Source organism: Protopterus annectens, chromosome 7.part0 (assembly GCF_019279795.1).
Source record: "Protopterus annectens isolate FY-2018-M chromosome 7.part0, PAN1.0, whole genome shotgun sequence".
Lineage (NCBI taxonomy): Eukaryota > Metazoa > Chordata > Ceratodontiformes > Protopteridae > Protopterus > Protopterus annectens.
The window spans coordinates 1,580,873,807-1,580,887,988 of NC_056739.1; the positions used below are offsets into that span (position 1 = coordinate 1,580,873,807).

The following is a 14,182-nucleotide window of genomic DNA, read 5'->3' on the forward strand; positions in this document are numbered from 1 at the left end:
GGCACTGATTTGCCATGTTGTGAATAGCAGAAACGAATTAAGTGGCCTATCCATTTTTAAATAGTTTGCTTTGAAATAGCTTTCCCTTGCGATCCTGCAGCATATGCCGCTAAGAGTTGCTCAGTCTTTCTGAAAGCTTTAGTTTTGTCCAAGTAAAAGCGTAGCTGTCTGTGTATGTCCAAAGAATGCAGAAGTCTCTCCCCCTTATTCTGTGGGTTTGGATAAAAGGTAGGCAAATGTATGGTTTGGTTAACAGCCACACTACCTTAGGCATAAATGTTGGGTTTGTCCTTAGAGAAACCCTGTCCGGATGAAAAACAATAAAAGGTTCCACAGCCATTAGTGCCTGTAACTCTGAGACTCTTCTTGCTGAAGTTATTGCTAGGAGAAGAGCGGTTTTCCATGATAAGTATTTTATCTCAGCTGTATTGGCTGGCTCAAAAGGAGGTAGTGTGAGTTTTTCCAAGACAAAATTGAGATCCCATGCAGGTTTTGGAGCTCTCCTTGGAGGTCTTATGTTTCTGGCCCCTCCGAGATACTACCTTAGCAGTGGATGAGAAAAAACAGGTGGGTCCGTATTGTAATGAGCTGAAATGACAGAGGCATGGATCTTAACTGATGAGAAGGATAGGCCTTTGTCCAGCATCTCAGTTAGGCATTGTAAAATCTGAGGAATATTTGGTACAAGCGTGTCAATTCCTTGTGCCTGGTTCCAAGCACAGAATCTCTTCCATTTTCCTGGATAAGATTTTCAGGTGCTGGGCCTCCTGGCCTCCAAAGTAACATCCATAACTGCTTTAGAGAGAGGTGTGTTCTGAATGGTTACATTATCCGCCATGCAGCCAGATTTAGGGTTCTGAGTTGGGTGTGCAGGATCTGATTATTTTGTTGGGTCAGCAAATGAGGGATTTGAGGTAATGTCCAGGCTGGGCCTTGAGACAAGCTCTTTAGGATTGGGTACAACTGCTGGCGTGGCCAGTCTGGGGCAATCAGGATCATTATTGGCTTCTCTTGTCTGACCTTTAGGAGTACTTTGGGGAGGAGAGGCAGAGGAGGGAAGGCATATACTGTAAGGGCTTTCCAGCTGAATGAAAGGGTGTCCACTTTCCATGCTTGTTTGTGGTTAAGTCCAAGTGCAGAATCTCTGCAGCTGGCAGTTGTGAGGGGAGGCAAATAGATCCATGTCTGGGCATCCCCATTTCCCTGTTATCATGCTGAAGATTTTTGGATCTAGTTTCCACTCGTGAGGATCCATGAGATTTCTGCTTAGTTCGTTTGCCAAAGTATTTGTCTTTCCTGGCAGGAATTGTGCTTGTAGGTGTACTTGATAAGTCAATGCTGTATTCCACAAAGTCGTGGCTTGTCTGCAGAGGGGGTAGGAATGTGTGCCTCCTTGTTTATGTACCACATGACTGTAGTATTGTCCGTCTTTATCAGCAGTTGTCCCGGATGAAGTAGGTTCTTGAAGGCTATCAGGGCATTCTGTACAGCTAGCATCTCTTTTTGATTGATATGAAGATGCATTGCGAAACTTGTTTTTGTGCCTCTGCCCATTGATTGTGTGGCAGGTCTGGCATACCTTTTGCCTTTGGGTGTGAAAGTGGAACCTGCAGCCCTGAGAGACTACATTTAAGACTAATTTGTCCTGGGTGATCATGTGCCAGTTCTGTGGAAAAAGTGCTAACTTTCCCCCTAAGGGTGCTGCCAAAAGATAAGTGCTTGGCATTGGCAGAGGGAAGTCATTGGGACTGTTTCCTATAAGGCTGTGATTTATCTTCTCCGCTTTTGGATGTAGAAGCACCCCATTATTTGGGCCTGTATGAGCCCTGGGGCTGTTGTCTGCCTCTAGGGCATCTGTATCTGCCTCTTTGTGGTCTGTCTGACACTGGAAAGGACCAATTCTTAGAAGGCCAGTTCATGCTAAATCTGGGTGGCTGTACCTGCAAGAAATCCTTTACTGTCTGCATTGATTTAGCTTTATCCTCCATTTTCTTCAACACCTCTTCTGCCTTAACACCAAACAAAGTATCATGCTGTAATGGAGAATCCAATAATTTTGCTTTAACATCATCAAGCAGATTCTGTTCCTTTAACCAAGCATGCCTTCTAATAACAGAACCTGTAACTGTGGCCCTGCAAGAGGCCTCCAGTGAATCAAAACCACATTGCAAAGTATGCTTTCCCACTTGTTCAGCTGCATGCAATAAATCCTGCATTTCCTTGTTCTCAGAGCATTCAGAATGTCAACATGTTCTGCTTTAACAGTGACATTAAATATTGCTGATATTTAAGCATATGAAACTGACAATTTAAAGCCCTTACAGTCAAGGTAGCAGAAGTGTAAACGTTTCCCCCCATCTGTCCAGTGCCCTAGAATCCCTATCCGAGGGGACAGGGTTTTTTGCAGTAGAGTCCTTGACCCCTTTGGGACCCTGAGATATAGTTTCTGGGTCAGAAGCAGGGTTTTTGTATAGAAATTTATGAGAATCTGAAACCCTGTAGTATCTCTGTCTGGCTTAACAGGTGCAGGAGGTAGAGAGTCGGGAGACAGTCCGGACTCTGAAAATGCATCATCTACAATGTCTAGAACAGGTGGAATAGCAAGAGGTCTGTGCTGAGGTAGTAGAAGAAAGTCTCTGAGCCTTTTCTTAGATTCTGAATAATCTTGACTCTTCCAGTGGAAATGCTGCCTCATGGTATGCAGGGTTTCCCCAAAGAAATAATCCTCAGGAGGAGAAACTGAAGGAATAGATTTTTCAGCATCAGAATCCTCATAGGGATGAATAGAATATCCCTGTTCTGAAGAGGAGTCAGAGGAAATGGAAACCTGATCAGAGGAATCATATTCAGTATCTTGCCTAGGTCTCTTATCAGGAGGGGGATGGGAACCCCTGATCAAAGTAATTAGGTCTTCGGCCATTTTGAGCATCTGTTTCTTAGGCATGGAAGTCTGTCCTGGAGAATGCTGTACTTGTTTCCTTGTCTTTAAAACTGTTTTAGTCTTTGTTTTGGATGCTGCAGTTGGCTTGATACAAAGCTGAGTAGGTCTGAAAACACCCTCAGAAGCCGATGCCTGCTCAGCGGCTCCGGACCCATCTGAGGGATTAGTTTCCGAAGGCCCAATACATTGAGTATCCAGAGGCCTAGTTGTCTCCACGTGGAAGTCAGAAGCGGCCTGTGGCTCTGAGGTAGCGGGTGTCAGGGGCTGCGAAAGCGCTTCACTGAGAACCGGCGACTAGCCTATATAAGAGGCTTCGTCGTCGGTTTTGGACCCCGGATGCCTGTCCTTTTCTTTATCCTTCCGCTTTTTATGGACTCCGGTCGTCGGCTGTTCCGACGGCATTATATAGTTAAACCTATGGCCAAAGTAATGAAATGCAAATTCATATCGAAGCTTAATAGTGCGTTGGTTAAATCTAGCACAAAACTGACAACTAGCAACGTCGTGGTCAGGGCCTAGGAAAGGAATACAGTAAGAATGAAAATCCTTATGAGGTATTTGCTTCCCACAAGAAATACAATAGTTAACTTTTTCTGACATCGGTCTGGAGCAAGAAAAAAGTTTCCCCAACGGGGTACTTAGCTTTATTGAAGACTTCGGATATGAAATTCAATTTCGAACTTTCAGGAGTCGGCCGACCGGCACTTGCGAACTGCTTTTGCTTCGGGCACCGTTTAGCAAGAAAGACTGAAGAAAATGGCGTCGACTGCATCTTTTATACCCCTGGCACACTGATGTCAGGGAAGAGGTGACAGCAACCGACGCCGGACCAGGACTTTGGAATTCAGTCCGACTGCGGGTAGCCTGCCAACAGGATAACCCAAGTGTAATGACTGCAACAGTGAAACACGATGAACATCTTCTTTATGTTAAGTTGTCTATCTCGCCTTCGTTCTTGCTGATTGGGACAGTGTCCCTAGCACCTAAAAACCTGGGTGGCTCAGTGGAACAGACTCTTCAGAACAGTGGAACCAAAGTCGGCTCTGCTCCTGGAGACCATATCCAACTTGTAATAAGAAATAAAGGCATGAGGGTTTGCCCAAGTGGTAGCTGCACAGATGAAATCCATGGGCAACCTAGACTGGAAAGCTACAGAGGTGGTCAAGGCCCTAGTAGAATGACCTTTCAGTTTAACAGGTAATTGTTTGTTCCTTAACTGATAAATGAAAGAAATAGTGTGTGACAACCATCTGGACAAGGTTACCTTGGAAACTGGGAGACCTTGTTTGCCCAAGGCGTAAGAGAGGAATAGTTGGTCTGATTTCCTTACTTCTCTAGTTCTGTGCAGGTAAAAACGCAATTGCCAATGAACGTCCAATTGGTGTAGTTTGTATTCTGCCTTGTTGGTATGATTAGGGAAAAACACAAAAAGATCTATAGATTGGTTTAAATTACTTTCTGAGCAGACTTTAGGGAGAAACGAGGGATTAGTCCTCAGAGCAACCCTGTCCTTATGAAAAACCAAGTATGGAGGACGAACACATAGCACCTGAAGTTCGGAGACACGTCTGGCTGAAGTAATAGCTACCAAAAAGAGTGTCTTCCAAGATAGGAACATGATAGAGCAGGACGCTGCTGGTTCAAAAGGGGGCAGAATTAAGGAGGTTAGGACTAAATTAAGGTCCCAAGGAGGAGGGGGATCTCTCACTGGAGGCCTAAGAAGAGTTGCCCCTCCCAAAAAAGCTTTACATAGCTTATGAGACATAATGTTAGAGTTCAAAAAACCAACATCAAAGTTAGAAATGGCCGCCATTTGTACTCTGATCGTAGAAGCAGCGGACCCGGAATGAAACAGGGTAGCTAGGAATTCCAAGATTTCGTGGACTGGGGCTGAAAAGAGATCCACATTCCTAGAATTTGCCCAACAAGAAAAACGTTTCCATTTGCTAGCATAAGTTTTCCTCGTTGTAGACTTGTGAGAGGACACGATAATGTCATGGACTGCTGTGGAAATGCTGGGAAACCTGGCTAAGGTTGGAAGTGGAGCAACCAAGCTGTGAGCTGGAGAGTTTTGAGGGATTGATGCAACCCTCCTGATTGATGAACCAGGAGGTCTGGAATTGGGTCCAGGGTTGATAGAGAAGGTAATGGTGCTGGAACGGGAACCATATCCGTCGAGGCCAGTAGGGAGCAATGAGGATCATTTTGCAACCCAACGATATCGCTTTCTGTGTAAGTTTGGGTATCAGAGGGAATGGAGGAAAGGCATAAAGAAATCGCTGGGGCCAATCGTGGACTAGAGCGTCTCTGGGTGTGTGACCCGGAAGCGGAAGAATGGAGAAGTAGTTGCTGCATTTGCTGTTGAAAGGGGTGGCAAAGAGATCGCAGCAAGGCTGTCCCCATTTGCGAAAAACAAGATTCGCAACTTCCTGATTCAGAGACCACTCGTGAGGCATCAGAATATCTCTGCTGAGCCTGTCCGCTATGACGTTGGATCTCCCAGGGATGTGCGTCGCAATCAGAAAACGTTGGGAGTAAATCGCCCACTGCCAAAGTCTGAGTGCTTCTCGACACAGGGGGTAGGACCTGGTTCCACCCTGCTTGTTGATGTACCACACCACTGACATGTTGTCCATTTGAATAGTAATGGTCCCAGGAGGAAGAGAGTCTTGAAGGGCTTGCAACACAAGGAGCACGGCTCTCATTTCCAGGACATTTATGTGCAGATGGTACTCGTGAGGTTGCTACGTGCCTTGGCCTGTCCTGCCCAGATAATGCACCCCCCCCCCCCCATCAGGGAGGTGTCTGTCGTCACTGTGGCTACCGGAGGGGGTTGTATGAAAGGTCTGCCCTGAGTAACTAGTGGGGAGACCATCACCAAGAGAGATGACTTTTGCATGCATCCGTGATCATGATCTTGAAAGTCATGGGTAGCTCTTGGAAAGACCACTGCATAAACAGAAGCCACTGAAGAATCCTCATATGAAAGCACACCAGTGGGATTAGGAGAATGGCTGCTGCCACGGAACCCAGAGTTTGAAGGACGTACCTGACTTGGATCCTTTTGCTCTGCATCAGAACCTGCACCTGCTGACGAATTGCAGACACCATTTCTGGTGGTAACCTTGCAAACATATCCCTTGTGTCTAAGTCTGCTCCTATGTAAGTGATAGATTGACAGGGCAACAAGGCAGATTTTTCAAATTTTATTGTGATGCTGAGCTGTGAGCAGATTGTAATTGTGTAGTCCCGTGCTTGTATGAGTTGATGCCTGGTGGTAGCAGTAAGGAGCCAGTCTAGATATGGAAACACCTGGAATCATTGACACCTCAGGTGAGCCGTGACCACTGCCATACATTTGGTGAACACCCTGGGGGCTGTGGTGATACCAAAGGGCAGAGCTATGAACTGATAATGACTGGCCCCCCCAGCCGGAAGTGAAGATATCTCCTGGAGTGCCTGTCCATCTTTATATGGTAGTAAGCGTCCTGAAGATCTATAGAGCATATCCAATTGTCCTGACCCAAGAAAGGGTAGAATGGACTGTAGCGTGACCATCCGAAACTTCGTTCTTTGTACAGACCGGTTTAGTCTGCTGAGATCCAGAATCGGTCTCCAGTCCCCTGTCTTTTTTGATACTAAAAAGAACCTTGAGTAAGTTCCGGATCCGTGTTTGTCTGCCGGGACTTCCTGGATGGCTCTTTTTTCTAGCAGTTTTGAAACTTCTATTGCTGCTTGCTTCTTCAGAATAGGTGGAACATCTGGGAGAGTCTTCCTTGACTGTAAAGGGAGTTGATGGAAGGGAATTTTGTAACGTCCGGATATAACGGACCGTACCCATCTGTCTTGTGTTAAACTTCACCAGGCTTTTGGGTACAGCGAAAGTCTTCCCCGACTGCCTCCAGAGATGAGCAGCCGGGCAACCCTTCAGGGATGCTGAAAGGGCTTATCAGAGAAGGATTCTCTGTTGCCCTGGTTCTGTAGACACCCTCTGCCACGAGGGCGGCGTCTATTATTATTGTTTCCCCCTCTGCTTCTTGGAAGAAATATCACTACGTGTGTCAGGCAAGGCTCGCTGAGATTTACAGAACCACATCTTCCCACTCTTCTGACCCTTGGAGTAGGGTCCAGAGGGAGTGGAAAAACGGACTCCCACGGCAGAGAGATTCTTGCCTTCTTGCTCACACCTAGTCAAAGTATCCTTCACCTGTGGTCCAAAAACAAAGGAACCATCAAAGGGAGTGTTGGTGAAGGATGCACGAAAGGGTTCCGCAAAGTTACACAGCCACACCCAGGCATGCCTCCTAAGGGCCACCCCAGTACCAGTGGCTTTACTCGCCCCATCGGCTGCATAGGAAATGAGCTTCATGGAGGAGTTAACAGAATTAAGTGTCGCTAGCTGGAAAGCTACCTTGGCTTGTGCTCCCTCAGCTGTTGGATCTTGGTGGGTATCTCCGAGCTCTTTAAGGAGATCCCTTTGAAGTCGGGTAAATGGCACAGATAGTTCAGTGACCTCATAGAGAAGGTCGCTGAAGTGAACATTCGCTTCCCATATCTGTCCATCGTCCTAGACTCCTTAGGGGAATGGACAGACAAAGAGGTCTCCGCTAACTCTTTTTTGGTGGCTGCTGCTACCACCATAGCATCAACAGGGACACCTTTCAAAAGGAACTGCTTATCTTGGGGTGCTGTAATAAATTTACTAGGTCTCCTCAGAGTTGGTTCCACTGTATCCGGAGCTGACCAAGCCTTTCGAGCCACCAGTGTCATAAGTGGATCGAAAGGCGGAGACACCCAGGAGGTGGAAGGTCGGGAACCGAAGGCATCCAGAAATACAGACTCATCCTCAGAAGGGGATAGGAGATTCTAGTTCCCCCTCTGCTTAAGCATTTCTAGGATGTCCGAGAAGGAAACATCTTCAGAGGGGGATCTCAGGGACCCTTCCGAATCATCTAAGTATTTATCAGAAGTGACAGACTCGGGGGAGTCAATGTGCTTCTTCTTCCGAGGGGGCTCTTCTGAGTGATCAAGAGAGGCTTCAGAAGAGGAGGAAACACCCAATGGGGTGTCCTGGCGCATCGGTTCCCTACGCTTGGGGTCTGGAGGAGGAGCAGAGGTTGGCACAGGCACTACTGGGGATGGAGCCGGTGGGGCCGATAGTGGAGCAGACTCATGGGACAGCACACTCCGCATGACATCAAAGGTGTCCCTGCCACGATGCAGAGAAAGCTCCTGTTCCGAAGAAATAGGAATCTTTCTTTGCACCGAGGGGGAAGGCTCCGAGGCCGATGTAGAAGCCGAGTTCACCTGTGCCGAAGCTCAGAGAGGGAGAATGGGGTCAGACAAGGGTGCGTTGCCACTCGCCCCCTCGGAACTGACGAGGGAGCCCCGGCACCCAGATCCCTCCATGGACGGCACCACTGAGGGAATCGGAGCCGACGTCGGAACTGAAGGAGATAGAGCTATCAGAGCCGATGGTTCCACTACTCGAACCCCAACAAACTACGGCTCTGAACTCATTGGAGTTGGAGGAGGAACAGCAATAGAAGTGGACAAAGCCGATACCTGTTGAGGAGGGCTGGACAACAATTTGGCTAGTGCCTGCGACTTTAGCAACCTACTGACCACTCTCTCCACATCGTGATCAGATAGCCTAGAGGATCGAGGGGAGTGAGAGGATCGGTGACTACGCTCGCTCTGAAGTAAAGGAGACAGAGGAGCCGAATGCACCGATTCTAGTGAAAGGGACCTCAGCCTCTTGTGGCTTTGTGACGGGGAGATTGTCTTGTCAGTGCCAGCCGGAACCGACGTGGAAGGTAAATCCTGAAACGAAGACGGCTCCGAACTTGCAGCCAACGGCTTAGTGAATTTAGGGGATTTCACAGGCTATGAGCTCTTGGCCGGTGAATCCTGGGGTTTTAAAAGACCTCTAAGAATAAGCTTATTCTTACGCTCCTGCAGGACTCTTGGACTAAAGGCATGGCAAATAGAATAAGAGTCATGCAGGTGCACGGCGCCTAAACAATAGAAGCAAGAACTGTGCCCATCTGTCAGAGACATTTTCTGACAGCATGAGTCACACTTCTTGAACCCAGAAACCTTGGATTCCTTTGACATCCTTGAAAGTAGAAGGAAAAAACAATTATAACAATAACAACCAGAAGCAATATACAGTCTACAAAAAACACACTACTATAAAGACTATAGCTAAAGTTTTTTTTTTTTTAAGATAATAGGAAAGCCTCTAACTTAAACGGCTAGCCTATAAGAGAAAGGCAGAAGGAAAGCCTCTAACTTAAACGGCTAACCTGACAAGAAGAGGTGGGTGGAGGGGAGAACTCTCTATGTTAAACGAGTTCTACAAGAAAAAGGAGGAATACTACAAGCTAAACAACTATCTATCACAAAACAAGACTATCGTTAATAATAAAATACAAGAAGGGTTGAATTCTAGTGAAGAAGTTATACAAAAAACTTTATACAAGCCTGAGCCAGAAAAACACCTCGCAGCTGAAGCGGCAAACGAGATCTAGGTAGCTATCGCTAGGCATTATGGGATAAGGGGTAGCCTTGAGTCAGTAAACAGCTCTCGAGCTATTGAAGACGGCCGAGTTGGAGCCGAGGATCGGCTCCGAACCCAACCAGCAAGAACGAAGGCGAGATAGACAACTTAACATCCTTTTTTCCCCATCTGTCCAGTGCCCTTGAATCTCTGTCGGAGGGGGTAGGGTTTTTTGCTGTTGAGGCCTTAACTCCCTTTGGACCCTGTGAAATAGTTTCAGGATTAGCAGCAGGGTTTCTAAATAAAAATTTATGAGAGTCAGGGACCCTGTAATACCTGCCAGGCTTACTGGCCGGAGGCAAGGAGTAGGGGTCAGGCTTGACTCCGAAAACACATCATCCACAATGTCTAAAACAGGGGGGGATGGCTAAAGGCTTGTGCTGAGAGAGAAGGAAATCCCTGAGCCTCTTTTTTGATTCTGAGAAGTCTTGACTCTCCCAGTGAAAATGCTCCCTCAAAGTATGCAAGGTTTCTCCAAATGAATAATCCTCAGGAGGAGATGCAGATGGAATAGACTCCTAAGCATCAGAATCCTCATACGGAGGTAAAGATAATTCCTGATCAGAAGAGGAATCAGAAGAAATAGAAACCTGATCTGAAGATTCATAGTCAGTGTCTTGCCTAGGCCTCTTATCTGGAGGGGGATGGGTACCCCTGATCAAGGTAATAAGGTCTTCAGCCATTTTGATCATCTGTTTTTTAGGCATAGAGGCCTGTGCACGTGGCTCAAGCATCTTTTTTTTTACTTTTAGAAGGTGTCTCTGCCTTTGGTTTTGCAGTTTTCGTCTGTTTGATATAAAAATGTAGAGGTCTGAAGACACCCTCAGAAGCCGATGCCTGCTCAGCGGCTCTGGACCCATCCGAGGGAGATGCATCCATCGGTCCAATACCTTGAGTATCTTGCGGCATGTCGGCCTCCACATGGGTGCCAGTAGAGGCCTGCGACTCGAAGGTAGCGGGCATCAGGGGCTGCGAAAGCGCCTCACTGAGTACCGGCGACTGGCTTAGGAGAAGCTTCGTCAGTTTTGGATCTCGACTGCCTTTCTCTGTCCTTTTCTTTGCGTTTTTTATGTACTCCGTAGTCGGATTGCTATCCTATGACATTTCTGGGTAGTTAAATCGGTTTCCAAAATACTTAGATGCAAAAATATACCGACGCTTAACAGTGCGTTGGTTAAATCTAGCACAAAACCGATAGCCAGGCACGTTGTGATCAGGGCCCAGGCAAGGAATACAGTATAAATGGAAATCCTTATGAAGTATTTGCTTCCCACAAGTAATACAATTATTAACTTTTTCTGACATCGGTAAAAAGCAAGAAAAAAGTTTCCCCAACAAGGTACTTAGCTTTAGTGAAGACTTCGGTTCTGAAACTCAAACTCGAATATTTCAGTAGTCGGCTGACCAGCACTTGTGAAATGCTTCTGCTTCGGGCACCGGGCATCAAGAAAGACTAAAGAAAATGGCGTTGGCTGCATGTTTTATACCCCTGACGATCTAACGTTATGGAAGAGAAGACGGCAACCGACGCAGGACCCAAGACTTTGGAATTCAGGCCGACTGAGGGCAACCTGCCAGCAGATTACCCAAATGTAATGACTACAACAGTGAAACACGAAGAACATCTGGGCACACTACTAGACCCTGCCCTGAAACGTAGATACTACCTGCATGATTTCCTTATGGGGATATGCAGATAGGCTTCCTTTAAATCTAGGGTGACTAACCAGGCATCCTTGGCTAGCATAGGAAGAAGCTGTTGCAAGGTAAGCATTTTGAATTTTGGTACTACCAGGAAGGTGTTGAGAATGGAAAGATCCAGGATTGGGTGCCAAGAGCCCTTTTTCCTGGGTACCAGGAAGAGTCTGGAGTAGAATCCTTAACCCCTCTGTTCTACTGGAACTGGCTGAATAGCTCTGATATTGAGTAGGGAAAGTACTTGGTTTTGAGCCTCAGCCCACTGGTTTAGAGGAAGGTCTGGAAACCCCCATGGGGTTGGCAGTGAATGGAAGTATAATTTGTACCCCTGGGATACAATGTTGAGGACCAACCGGTCCTGAGTGATGGACATCCAGTTTTTTGCACGAAGGGCAAGTTTTCCTCCTATGGGTAAAAGCAATTTGGCAGGGCTGTGGAGTAAAGAAGTCATTGTGAGCTTTTTCCATAAGGAGGTGGCTTACCACCCCCTACTTTAAGGGTGGGGGCACTCCATTGCTTAGATCTATTTATACCCTGAGACTGTAGTTTGGGTGGTTTGTTTCCCCTGGATCTGGTTTGAGAAGGCCTGGAGGGGGCTGGAAAGGACCAGTGTTTGGAAGGGCAATGTCTACTAAATCTAGGGGGTTGCACTTGTAAGAATTCTTTAACAGTCTGCATAGACTTAGCTTTTTCTTCAATCTTTTTAAGAACTTCTTATGCTTTGGTGCCTAACAGTCCTTATTCAACGGAGCGTCTAGTAACTTTGATTTGACATGGTCTGGCAAGGTCTGCTCCTTCAGCCAAGCATGTCTTTTCAGTACAGAGCCAGTGACAGCTGCCTGGCAAGATGCTTCTAGGGTGTCAAAGCCACACTGCAAAGTATGCTTGCTGACTTGGCTTGCATGCATAAGCTCCTGCAATTCTTTATTTTCTGCACAGTCTGAAAATGTTGCCACTTTTTTTTAGTAAGTTCCATAATATGTTGCTGGTACTTCAGCATGTGAAACTGACAATTCAGTGCCCTAATAGCAAAAGTTGCAGAGGTATATACCTTCTTACCCCATCTGTCCAAAGCTCTGTAATCCCTGTCCAAAGGGGTGGGATTCTTGGCTGTACTAGCCTTGATACCTTTGGGCCCCTGGGAAATTATCTCTGGGTCAGCAGTAGGATTCTTGAAAATAAATTTGTGAGTGTCAGGTACTCTGCAGTACCAGTCTGGTTTCCTAGAGGCAGGAGGTAAAGTGTCAGGAATAAGACTGGATTCCATAAAAACATCATCCACAACATCCAGAATATTGCTAAGGGCCTGTGTTGAGGCAACTCTAGAAATTCTTAGAGACTCTTTTTGGACTGAGGATAGTCTTGGTATTTCCAGTGGAAATGCTCTTGTAAGGTATGCAAGTTTCACCAAAAGAAAAATCTTCTGGAGGGGAGGCAGAGGGAATGGATTCCTCTGCATCTGAATCCTCATAAGCAGATAAGGACATGTCTTCATAATCAGAAATTTCAGAGTCATCGGACTCCTGGTCTGTAGAAGCTGAAGGGGACTGGACTCTCTCTTAGCAGGGGAAGGCCGACTTCCCCTAATCAGTGTAACAAGGTCTTCAGCCATTCTAAGCATTTGTTTTTGTGGCATGGGAGCAGGTGCATGCGCTTTGGTCGTTGGTTTTCTAGGCGTGGTGTGTACTCTGGCCCTAAGAAACTCGGTAGTTTTGGTTAAAAAAGAAGTCGCCGGTTTGAGTCGAACATCGGCTGAGGGAATAACTGCCTCAGAAGACAGTGCCTGCTCAGTGGCTCCGGACCCATCCAAGGTAGAGACATACTCAGGTTCCATAGTTGAAGAAAAGTCTTGCAGGATACCGGACTCCGAATGGGTCTCAGTAGAGGCCTGCAAATCCACTGAAGTGGGCATCAGGGGCTGCGAAAGCGCCTCACTGAGTACCGGCGGACTGGCAACTAGCTTAACGGAAGTGTTGACGGCAGTTTTGGACCTATGCGGTCTGTCTCTGTCTTTATCTTTACGTTTTTTCAGAATATCGGTAGTTGGATGGCTTACCGAAGCCATTTCAGAATACAGAGATCGAGAGCGAAAGAATTTAGTGACAAACAGAGCCCGATGACGAATGGTTCAGGTGTTAAATAAGGCACAAAACCGACAGAGAGGGACATTGTGGTCTGGGCCTAAACAGGTGACGCAGTAAGAATGAAAATCTCTGTGAGGTATTTTCTTTCTACAGGCAAGACAATTGTGAACTTTTTCTGACATTGGTTAGAGCAAGAAAAAAGGATCCCCAATGGGGTACTTAGCTTTAGAAGACTTCAGGATTATTAAATTTGTAAACGAAATTCAGGTAGCGGCTGACCGGCACTTGTGAATTACTTCTGGCTCCTCGGCAAGAAAGACTGATATAATGGTGTCGGCTGCCTGTTTTTATACCCCTGATGACCTGATGTCAGTCTTGGAGCGACAGCATCTGACAAAAAAATACTAAGTCTCTGGTATTCGGGCCGACTGAGCGCTACCTGCATGCAGATAACCCAAGTGTGATGACTGCAAAAGTGAAACACGAACATTATCCAGGACTGCAACAGTGAATACACTCGAACATCTACATTTATGGAAAGTGTACACAAAGTACAATTGTGTACACTTACCATAAATGTAGATGTTCGAGTGTATTCACTGTTGCATTCATTACATTTGGGTTATCTGCTTGCAGTAGCCATAAGTCAGCCTGATTAACAAAGTTTTGGGTCCTGCGTCGGCTGCTGTCTCTTCGTAAATGACGTCAGGTCGTCAGGGGTATAAAACATGCAGCAGACGCCATTACATTAGTTTTTCTTGGGCCAGATGTCAGGTGCCCCCCTAACAGGAAACAATTAAATCTATAATACAAGGATATACCTCCAACAAAAAAGCAAATACACCAAAAAGCTTTTTGAGCATAGTGAGTGAGTAGAGGTATAGCCAAAAGAAGAAA

At 46.4% G+C, this 14,182-nt stretch overlaps 1 protein-coding gene across 2 annotated transcripts in view; it reads right to left on the minus strand.

The window, feature by feature from the left end:
* The window catches only part of FAM120A (family with sequence similarity 120A), a 3,065,969-nt gene that overhangs the window by 1,042,074 nt on the left and 2,009,713 nt on the right, over positions 1-14,182 (minus strand). The gene's annotated exons all lie outside the window — the stretch shown is intronic.